Consider the following 12,336-nt stretch of genomic DNA (forward strand, 5'->3'; position numbering starts at 1 on the left):
ATCTTCACCTGACTCTTCCAAAGACAATAGCCTCTCTCTCTCTCTCTCTCCCTTTACTCTCATATATATATATATATATATATATATATATATATATATGAGAAACCGTATATATATGCCTGAAACCACAGATAGTACTGAACCTTATAAATACTGGTTTTCCTATATACAACACCTATGATAAAGTTTAATTTCTAAATTAGACATGTAACAGATTAAAAACAATAACTAATAATAAAATAGAAGCACTTTATGGCTTCTCTTTGGCATATCTGAACTGATAGCATCACTTCTCTTGCACTTTGGGGCCATTATTAAGTAAAAAGGTTTACATGAACACAAGCACTGCAATACTGTGACAGCCAATCTGATAACCTATTAGGTTGGAGCAAAAGCAATTGCTTTTTTTGCAATTATTTTTAACCTGTTAAACTGCAATTACTTTTGCCCCAACCTAATAGATGGCTACTACTATGTGACAAATGGGCAGGGAGCATAAACAACCTGTATACACTAGACAAAGGGATGATTCACGTCCTAGCTGGGGTGGCAGAACAGCTCAAGATTTTATCATGCTACTCAGAATAACACACAATTTAAAACTTACGAATTTTTTATTTATGGGACTTTCCGTTTAATATTTTCACACTGCAGTTGACTTGGGTAACTGAAATGACAGAAAGTGAAACCATGTGTAAGGGGCAACTACTGTACTTGACCCTGTCTCTAATATACCATTCTTGATTTTACCTCTGTATCTTTGCATACACTGTTCTAGCTCATTTTTTGTCTTCCTCTTTCAGGCTGATCTGCTTCTTAGTCTGTATTTACAAGGAACTTCCATTGCACATAGTGAATATCTCTGTCATAGCTTTGATCCTGCCGATTTATGATTATCCATTACCTTATTTGTCTCCCTCACTCTACCATGGCTGCTTTGAGTTTATAAAACAGGTCTTTAATCTCTGTACCTTTAGCCCATCAAATATCTGACACACATTAAGACCAGCGTTTATGAATGAATTGGTGTGACCAAATATTCATTTTTAAAAACAGTATGAAACATTACCCTGTTTCCCATTCTGTCAGTATCCCCTTCCCTAGAGTTAAAAAGACACACATATTTTATGAAGACCTCTAAAGGAGTAGGTGGTACAATCCAACAGTTGTCTTGAGAATAAGGGAGTCAGTGAGGTGTCATAATTGGAAGTAGGGTCACTTGCTCTGCCTAAAGAAAATTAAAACAGAAAAATGGTGCAAAGGCAACAGTCAAAGATTTGCCAAACATGCTGCAGAGTAATTTTTTTTTCTAATTTTTTGCAGTTTCCCTAGTACATGAAGTGTCAAGCATAAAGTACTATGACTGGTATGTGGAAATTTCAGCATATCTTTCTGGTTAAATGTAAACCTGATACTAGAACAGACTCTATTTTGAAATATGACAATACCTTCTGATCTCTTTTCCCTTGTTCTTCATTGTGGAGTAGAGTTCAGGATAATAGAATGTCTCTCTTTTAGCATCACATCTGTTCCTGCTTCATTGTCTTCACTTGAAATCATAATTTCCTCTTTGGGAATGTACAATTGGTGGCAAGTAGAGTTGATTATGATGTAATAAACAGAAGTGATGACTTCAGGTGGGTAATAATAGTTAAGAAACCAAGGTTTTTGCTTCCAAGTAAATTCCCTGCTGATTAGAATGAGGAAAAAGGAAACAAAAGTATGTACAGAATGGCCTTGGAATTGAATGGCTTCTCTTAGATTATCTCTAATTTGAGGGATCTATTCCTCATGGTTTGTGTCACAGCTGTTGTGGCTAAATACATTTCTATATACAAAAAAAATATCTAATGTGTATGCATATATTTTAAATCACTTTTAGTTCATTATTAGATAATATAGAGAACAGAAACTTTCTGGAACAGACTTGAGTTGAATCTTGCCTCAAATGCTTTGTTACGTGACTTTGGGCATATTACTTAACCACTCTGAGCATCACTGCCTGCTTCAGTAAAACTTCAGATGAAAATATCAGCTTTTTTGTTCTGAACATTTTAGATAATGTTTTTCAACTGCATGGGCCAGATGTCTGAAGTGCTCCATATACCACAGTTATTATTACTATTATTAGTAGTAGTACTATTACTATTAGTAGAAGTAATACTATACTAGTATTATTATATGTGAAAAATCATCCCCAAACCTCATATGACAGCTCTGTGTTTTTAGTTTCCTGTTTCTATTAGTTAGTATTGTGCTTTCCAGTGTTTACCTCAGGTCCCTCCATTCTGATTCCACATTTTGCCTTTTATCCCAGGTAATCAAGCTTCCATTTTTCCTACCTGCTTATACCTTTGTGTCCAAACATTGGCTTCTACCAACTGAATTTGTACAAAACAGTATTTTAAAAGCTTGAAAAACTGATGGACTTTTCTTGAATAAAAATTTTTACAAACCTCCAATTTTTATTAACTTTATAAATATATGTTATAAATATATACATATTTATTTAATAAGTATAGTTTAATATATTATATTGCTGAATTACATATACACATTTAAAACTAGGTGTAGATTTTTTTGGACTTAAAGCTCTTTATAATTATAAATAACAACCAAAATTAACAAATTAATGATAAAAATTCTACTAATTAAAAAATGTAAATGTAATTCTGACTTCTAACACTCATATATTGATTTTGCCAGTTGATTTTTAAATCTTGGGAAAACAGAATTATAAGGTGTGTACTCTTTTGACTCTGGCTTCTTTTGGTGAATATTAGATTTGTGAAATCTAGCCATTTTGTCACCAGGATGAATGAATACTGACCATTCTGTCTTTTCTTGTATTATTAGCTCAATATTTAATTTCTCAAAAAGGGATCTGTTATTGGGCATTGTCGTGCATGTTGTAACACACCACGGACATTCCCCTTCAGGAATGAAGGACTTCTCCCAGATGTGGGGAGTGTTGGTAATAGAAAGCCTTAGCTGACAGCCCCTCTGGGGATTGCTTAGCTGAAGAAAGCCACACTCTCCCTAACTGAAGTGGTCTGCATACAGTGACAGACATGGGTCTTTCCCTTTGTTCTAACTCAGCACAATATGAAAGGGTCATCATAGCTCCAGGGCTCCCTGTGGCATCAGTAGAGACCTCCATTGAGACTGTTGCAGCTCAGCTTCTCCCTCCTGCCACTCCCACTTCCTTCTAAAAGTATTCCCCACTCAAGCTTCTTCATGCTAATCTCCCTCTTAGAGTTAGCTTCCTTCAGCTTCCGAGTTGCCATTGTCATGATCATGTGACCTGGGTAATGAGGAAAAGATTGTGCTCCTTTAGTTTCCAAGGAATTAGATGCTTCCATGGCACCTAGTTACTAGATTAATTGGCCAACACCAACTGCAGAGAAGTCATCACTCAGAAAGGTAAGTACAGTGTTGAGTTGACTGATGGCAAATACTGGCAGAAATTCACTCTAGGCAACAATAGAGGAGGCAGGAAACAATTGACAATTCTTCTTCCTAGAAAAATGAGAAAGCATACTGACCTGTTGTATTCATCTACATTCACCTATTTGTAGTTTTAATGCTACCTCCTTGTTATGGACTGAATTATGACCCCCTAAGTTCATATGCTGAAGTTGTCAAAGATAAACATGACAGACACCAAAGTGGTGAAACAGGTTTTATTCGAGAACTACGGACAGTAAGGGAAAGAACTGAGCTCTGTTTCATTTGTGCAAAAGTGATTAGATGCTTTCAAGGAATATGGAAGGAGGGGAGAGATTAGGGTTTCAGTAGGGTTAGAGAAGTAAAAAATTACTAATGGTTGCTAATGTAAATGCAATTAGATCAGCTGTGTCTGTGAGCTGGCAGTTATTGAAATTAGGATTCTATCTTCCTACAAAGACTGGAAGACATTGGTTCTATTCTTTCTGATGATGGTATTTCAAAGGAATGGCTTTTGGGTCCTTGAAAAAGACACGTGTTGTAAGAGATACGTATTCAGCATTGTAAGCCCTTTTTAGCAAATGTTCTAAGAAAGGGGGTCAGGGGCCTGTCCTCCGGTGTTGGCTAGAACAAAAGTAAATTTGCTGGGCAACAATGAGTTTTTGCAGGCAGGTATATTAATGGGAGCTCTGAGGTAATACTAGGGACATGGATTATGCTGCTAGAAGCCATGATACACTTTAGTCAAGTCTCTTAGTGCAGGGATTTTGAGAGAGTTATGTGCTGAGAGTTCGGCAATACTCAAAGAGTTAATGTATGACTACATTTGGAGCTATGACCTTTAGTAAGTAATTAAAGTAAAATGAGGCCCTAAAGGTGGGGCCCTAATCCAGCAGAGTTGGTGTCCTGGTAAGAAGAGGAAGAGATTCCAGAGATATCTCTCTCTACATGCACAAAGAGACGAAGCCATGTGACATAGAGAGAAAGCAGCCATTTGCAAGCCAGAAAGAGAGCCCTTACCAGAAAATGAGTCAGCTGGTACCTTGATCTCGGACTTCCAGCTTCCAGAAATAGGAGAAAATAAACTTCTGTTATTTAAGCCACCCAGTCTGTGGTATTATGCTATGGCTGCTCTAACAGACTAATCCACCTCTGTAAATACTACATTTGATATCATATTAGGTATCAATTTTAATATACTGTGCTAAATTTGTGTGAGTATACACACAGTCACATTTTTATCTAAAAGGCACAAACAAAAATAGTTTTGTTTTTTAAATAAGGATGTTTACTAGATATGCTAATTTCAGTCTCCTTCTGGGACTAAAAGATTTGTTTATAGCTAAGCAGCATTTAGACTCATTTATACTAACTTCAAAAACTAACGGCATTGCCAAAAGATGAAATGTGAATTGTTTTTAATACCACCAAGTGGACCAATTCAGATGTTTTTCATGACAAAATGTTGCTATATTTGGGTGGATTGACACCTCAAATATAATTAGTGAAAAGTATCCAAAGAATAAATAAATGAATTTAAAATATCCATAACAGTGCTTAGAACACAGAAGCTATCCAATCAACAATAGTTTTCTTATTCCACCCCACTGCTTATCATACTGCTGCACAAATACCTGTATCTACACACCCATCTCCTTGCCCTTTGAGGCTTTTATGACCCTTGATTATAAATGCACATAACTTTTTTTGTATGTTTAATGCACTAATTTATAAACAGAAGTGATACATCTCATAATTTGATAGATATCAGACAATTAACAAATGATATATCAGCATCATTATTATAAAAAGTATAGAGTTAGATTATGATAACCTATACTAAAAAATAATGGTCCAATTCTATACTTTTATTAGAAGCCTGGGTATATTTCTGTCAGGTCAATGTCCGAGTGGATGGCATCCCGGCGGTAAGGTGTCTGAGTATCGGGGAGCCAGAAGAAGATGCGTGGAGCCCAAGGCAAAGTAGACGTACTTTATTCACATGCCTCCTGGGATACAGCCAGGAGTTTTTACTGCTGTATACAGCTGGACGTTCTCAGGTTACAGCCTGCAGCTAGCAGCAGCCTCATAACTCACAGCAGCCTGCTTCTCAGCAGCCCACAGCAGCCACCTTTTGGTCACAGGCCCCATAGGCCCGTTGTTGGTCACAGTCAGCAACACAGCACATAAGGCACGGCCCACGATCTCTGCCAAGTCTCTGCTTCTGCCTCTTTGTCTCTGCGCCAGCCTGCTCTCCCTCCGTCTCCCCTAAAATGGCTGTGCCCTTTATACCCCACCGAGACAAAGGTGGCTTACAGCCAATGGTGTTTACATGAGGGTATACACAACCAACATCTTCAGGATGGACAGCGATTGCGCGACCTTCTACCTTATCGGACTGGCAGGCTCCGCCAGTCAAGGTCACCAGCTGGCCAGGGGGGAAGCCTGATTAACTCTTGTGTCCCTACAATTTCCTAATTCAGGGTCATGTACAAAATTATATAAATAGAAGAATCAGGGTTTATTGGACCAGTTATTTGTGATCATGGTCCACAACAGACACTTCCTTCTATAGAAAATTTTGTTAAATTTATATCATATTTTTATCAATTTCACCATTTCTACAATTTTTAAAGGAAAGTGATCAAGACCAAATTGATCCTCACTATTTTGCCTGACTTAAAAGCAATATAATAGATAATATTTTATATATGTGATAAATGTTAACGTACAATACAGAAAAGTGAGCTCACAGCATGTGTTTAAATTGGTCCATATAGCCATGAGCAATGGTTTGAAAATAAGATTACAAATGACCTTCCTACTGTAAAACAACATGATTATATTTAATCTGTGACGATTCATTTAGGAAGGAGGTTGTATTGCTTTGCTTCATCCAGAAATAGTTTAGGAACCAAAAGAAACGACTGATTTCCCTTGGGATGATATGTGACACAAACACACAGATCACCCAACATCCACACATTTTACTGAATGATATATCATGATTCTTCTTTCTTTGAGCCTCTTTTATTTCACAAAGCTTCAGCCATTGGAATTTATGGGATGTAATCATCTGCCTCAATAGTTTCTGTCAACTTCTACTTAAATTTAACTCAAGTCCGTCTTAGTCAGTTTGGGCTACTATAACAAAGTACCATAGATTGCGTAGGTTTATAAACAACAGAAATTCATTTCTCATAGCTCTTGAGACTTAACTTTGAGATTGGTGCCGGCATGGTCAGATTACGGTGAGAGCCCTTTTCTGGTTTCAGACTGCCCTCTTCTCACTGTATCCTCACATGGCGTTAAGGGTAGAGGAAGTTCTCTGGATTTCTTTTATAAGGGCACTAATCCCATTCATGAGGGCTCCACCTTCATGACCTAATTACCTCCCTAAGGCCTCACCTCCAAATACCATCGCATTGGAGACTAGGTTTCAACATACGACTTTAGAGAAGACATAAACATTCATTCTATAGCAGAATCCATATCAAACTGACATTGAAAAACCTTTCATCTTCTGGTCAGTAAAAACACTTCAAAAAGATACATTTAGATAAATGTTGTTTATGCAAAGTTAAGCACACACTGTAAGAGCATTAACTATAAAATCTAGCTAAGAGATTGAGAAGAGCTCACTGGTTTCTCAATGGTCCCAAATGCAGCAGGGAAAATCCATTAGGACATTCAGAAGAAGGAAAAGCTAAATCCACAACTACTTATAAAGCTCTTACTATATTCTAGCCAGTGTTGTCGAATAAAATATCCTATGATGATGTGAATGACCCTTACCTTCACTATGGAAAGTGGTAACTAGTAGCAACATGTGGCTACAGAGCACTTAAAGTGTATTGTGCCACTAAGAAACTGAATTTATTTCATTTTCATTCATTTAAACTTAAATCTAAATTGTCGTATGTGGCTGGTGACCACCATATTGAACTGCACAGTAAGATCCATATTTAGCAATTTACAGGAAATATCTTGTGTAATTATTATCAGCTTTTTATTATTAAATTAATAAAAATGCACTTAATAATTTACTTAAAATATCATAATCATTATTAACTTTACAGTCTTATTATTAACTTTATTGTACAGATGTACATACTGTAGTTCGGGGAAGTTAAATAACTTAGAAAGGTCACCCACTTTCTAAGTGGTATAACAGATTTCAGGCCAGGTAGAATTATGTTATAGCTCATGACCTGCTAAGGGGCTTCCCTCTATGCTACACTGACTTCCAATAATAGGAAAGTTGTTACATATTCTTGAGTACAACAACAGATGAAAAACTATGAAGCTTAAGTGAAAATTAAAATATAGAAATGGCAAAACATTTATGACAAATGAAAATAGAAGAATGCAAAAGAATACAAATTTTAGAATTATAACTGTGGAAAAATAATATGGACAAGTCAATGGTAATATGCAAATTTGAACACAGGTTCTTTTTTTGTGATCAAATTATGGATAAGTTTTAAGTGTCTTGACTGTTGTCAATTTTTACTGGATTTAAGTTTGTGTTTGTTGGTCTTTTCATATTGAACAAGTCTCAACATTGGGATATATGGAGACAGGTAGAGAAATTTATTTGACTATCCTTCAAATTAGGACAATCAGAGGATTGACTAGGAGTTTACAAACACTGTTGCAAGGCTATTTTATAGCTTTCTTTCTATTTTCCTTGCTAAAAAATCCTCAAATTTTTTCAACAGGAAAACTGCATCCAAGTCCATAGAATTAAACATGCTTTATCTAAGCCAATTATGAGTATGTCATTCTTCTTTTCCATCTCCTCACTTTCCCAGCCGCCATTGTACCCGGAGATGGCCATATTATCTGATTTTAGCTAATTGGACATAAAGAGAGACTACTTGGGAAATCTGAAAATGATTTTACTTCTCAACAAAAGGAAAGCCCTTTTTCTACCTTCCTTCTTCCCTTCCTGTTTGGAACGTGCCGTGTCATGCCCTGCTCGCTGGAAGCTACAGCTGCCGTTTTACAACCATAAGGGAAGGACTAGAGATGATAAAAAGTGCATCCTGATATAATTGAGATGCTGGTCAGAAAAAAAGTATACTTCCATAGTTTATATTTAATTTATTATTTTTTTCCTTTTTTAAAGCCACGTTTGTAGTGTGCTGTTACCTGCAGCTTAAAACTTTCCTAATAGATTCAAGACCCCTTGCTTCATAAACTCTGTTCCATTGTGTAGAAGATACATCAAGTTGGGAGTCTGGGAAACCTCTGTGGTACAAGTTTTTCATAAATCTCCATTAAAGAGAGAGTCTCCATGTAAACCATCAGACCACAGTTGAAAAGACTTGCTAAGCAGCATAGTTAAAATCTATAAAGCAGCAGGGACCTAAAAGATCCACAAATACCTATTTTTAAATTCTGCTTCTCTAACATGAATATATTAAAGTTGCTGAAATCTTCCTATGGATGATATTTGGGCTGGCATTTCTGTAAGTGGAAGAGATTATCTTTTGCTTACAATTTGTCACTTCTAACTGACTGTAGATCACAGCAGTTTAGAAGCTTAACCCCTTCAAAAGTTAGGCTTTCTTCCATCATTTACAAAAATCCCTTCAGCAGGCTGATAAAAATAGCAGCAGCAAAAAAAGCAATTAGGTATAATCCCAAACATCTGCAGTCCAATAAATGCTTTCTGCTATTTTAGCGACATACAGCTCCAAATTCTCATTTAAGATCCTGACAAAGTGAAAAGAATGGAAGATCCTTCAAATAATATACGTTGAAATTCAACTCTAAATACTCCCATCCAATTCTCATGGTAAATATTGGCCATCATTGTCAGTGAAATTTAGTGTAATAAAGATTGATTCACTGGCACAAAATAACCAAAAATTAGATTTCAGTTCAATATAGGAAACATTTCACAAATACCTACAAGTCCTGAATGCTCTCCAAAGTTGAACACAAAGAAAAATATGGTACAACCCCTGCCCTCAAATATCTCGTAGTCAAATATCTCATAGTCTGGAGGCAGGTTGCAATCCTGTTTTTTGGTTCCTACACATACAGTTTTATCATGGATTTATTATATCATAGAACTTAGCATTTGAAGAAACCTATGGCAAGACATGTTCTCACCGTTAATTAGTCTCTAAACAATTAGTTATTTTCTGAGGTACTATTAAGTTAGTAAACAACCTAGAGGAAGGAAGTTGGTAAACTTCCAAAACAGAAAGTGAAGTTTCTGACCTAAGCCAGTAGAATACAATATAAACTAATAACAATAATAATGAGGAGTCAGCGTACGTTTTGTTATATCACACAATATACTGGAATGTAACAAATACCTAAAATGTCTTTTTTTTTTTTTTTTTTTTTGGCTAAATATGCACAGAAAATTATCCTTCTGGCCAACCAAGTGAAAAAGTTTTTGATTGCCAGATAACTTTTTGCAAGTAGCTTTCCATAAGCAAGGAAATTATTTCCGTTGCCTGAATTGTGTTTTGCTGATTTCAAGGTTATTGTGCTTTTTTGAGGATCTTCCTTGAGCTAGTTGTGAATACACACACACACACACACACACACACACACACACGCACGCATATCTATCTATAGCTTTGTTTGATTTTTTTCACTCAAAGTTTTCCAGCATTTTCACTCCAAGCTCTATAACTTAGGCTTGTTTATGAGCATCAAGAGATGAATAAACGCATCCACAGTACAACTGCCTTTAATAGCAAAAATAAAAACAAAGCACGCGTCCATATACACAAACTCTAAACAAACAAAAGCCACTGGAAGCAACTCAAATGTCTGCTTTTCTCTTTCCTTTACTATTAGCTTTGTTAATTCCTGTTTGGATTTTCAATTTTTTCTTCCTTAAAACGCATAGCATTATATTATGTTGTATTAACATAATTTTAGGCATAATAATACAGATTTCAAAACATGCTAGATTTCATAGGAGTGATTAATGGACATGCAAGATACAGGAGCAGGAACAACGAGAGAATTGGTAAAAGGTAATAAAGGTATAATGGAAAAATGAGACTTAAAATAAAAATTTATGGGTGCAGAGTCACAGCCAGGGGACTTGGGAAAGTCCCCTGAGTCTCATTTCCCTCATCTGGAATATGGGGATAAGGCATAAATAATATCTCTCATGCCCAATTCCACAGAGTTATTTTGAGAATCAAATACATTACCATATGTGAATGAGCCCTCAAACTCTTCAGTTCTGTATTAAAAATGGACTACTGCCTTCTTTTTGAAGAAATGTGCAGGGAGAAAGGAAGTATTCTGATATTAAATTAGCAGAAGCAAAGATACACAATGAGAAACAACAGCCCTGGCAATTTAAGTAGAGATGTTGTAGCTCCAACAAGTTGGAGAGAACATTTCAAGTTATGACACTGCAGCTGACAATCTAGTAGACTGGATTGCAAAACAGAGAAGGAAAAGTAATTTCTGGCTGGATGGTAGGATAATAAATTTACTCATGTTTGGAAAATAGGCCATAGCCAGAGATATGTTACTTCACTTCAGAAAGCACAGAGTGTAAGGCCAAATTAGCAAACTTTTTGTTATATTAATTGTGGAAAAGGAGAAGAGATTGAATAAAGGATTCAAAGATTTAAAAAAAGATGTAAATATTGCTCACAAAGATGTGTGTAATATTGGAGAAGAAACGAGGGATGCTAGTTTTTTTAGCCTTGCTATGTGAAAGCTCTTGTTAAGTACTTTCTCCCAGGAATCCATTCGTTAAGGTGATTAACACTAGTTGTTGCAATAAACAAACTTCCAGATTCAGTAATTTAACACAGTCCAATGCAGGCTAGGATATCTTTCTGTCTTTGGCTATACTGTATAAACCAGATACACTTCAAAATGTCATAGCAGTGGAAGAGAGGGTTAGATGCATCCTCCTAGATCTTAACTGCACTGTTACAGAAGTGACACACATTAGTTCTGCTCACAGTTTATTGGCTGTATCTAATCACATGACTGCAATCTAATTGTAAACATGTCTGGGAAAGGAGTAGGGACCATACAAATATTTGGTGAGCATAGGTCATATTTCTAGAACTGACATAATCCCTTGCTCCTTTTTTCAAATACAGTGAATAAATCCCACACAGACAACACAAAGCCCCACACAGACACTGTATCCTCCAAATCTGGAGTCTATGGGTGTGGAGCAGCAGTTTCTCTATCAGCAGGGGTGTAGCCACCACTTTCTTGAGATTGCTGAATAACAAGGCCAGTTATCATACCCTCCACACCAATGCTGAAATAGGATAACTACAATAATACACATTTTGTATTTTGGAAGGGAGAGAATGGGAGACATACTGTAGTTTCTGGAACATAACACGTCTAAATTCCACTAGGTAAACATTACAAGGAACCCTACTGGGGGTTGGGGAGGTAGGCCTTTGATTAGGCCCTGATTTGTCTCTCTAAAAAGTCCTTATTTTTTCATTTCCCCTTGGCTCTTCTCTCTTCCTCTTCCATTTTCTTTCTCAGCCATAATCTGTACTGGGCTTTGTGGAGTATGACCATCTTGGAATTGTGTAACGTTCTCAGCTCACTTTCTGCTGTTAGAAAGTTAGAGTCCCAACGTCTTTTGTAAAAAGCTTAAACAACCAAAGGGAACCTGGGAAATCTAGGTGAGCACATGGGTATTTGTTGAATGAATGCCTCAGGTACAAGGAATTTATGATGTAGAATAAAATGTAAAAAAAAAAAAAAATGCAGTCAAATATCTATAATATAAAGGATAATTAAACAAAGTACCATGGCTATTCAAAGAAAAAGGGGAAAACAATTCAAATAGAACTACTGAGTTTAGTAGATTGGTCGATAATACTGTAACCTGCCCTCCTATCTCTTGTCTCCTTCCAC

At 36.3% G+C, this 12,336-nt stretch overlaps 1 long non-coding RNA gene across 1 annotated transcript in view; it reads right to left on the bottom strand.

Annotated features, from left to right (window-relative positions):
* Window positions 1-3,386: 3,386 nt before the first annotated feature.
* The window catches only part of LOC141567099 (uncharacterized), a 105,201-nt gene continuing 96,251 nt past the window's right edge, over window positions 3,387-12,336 (bottom strand). The window contains exon 4 of the long non-coding RNA XR_012489496.1: window positions 3,387-3,519. This is a non-coding gene — a long non-coding RNA (uncharacterized LOC141567099). The remainder of the gene's footprint in view (window positions 3,520-12,336) is intronic.

Source organism: Rhinolophus sinicus, linkage group LG10 (assembly GCF_036562045.2).
Source record: "Rhinolophus sinicus isolate RSC01 linkage group LG10, ASM3656204v1, whole genome shotgun sequence".
Classification (NCBI taxonomy): Eukaryota; Metazoa; Chordata; class Mammalia; order Chiroptera; family Rhinolophidae; genus Rhinolophus; species Rhinolophus sinicus.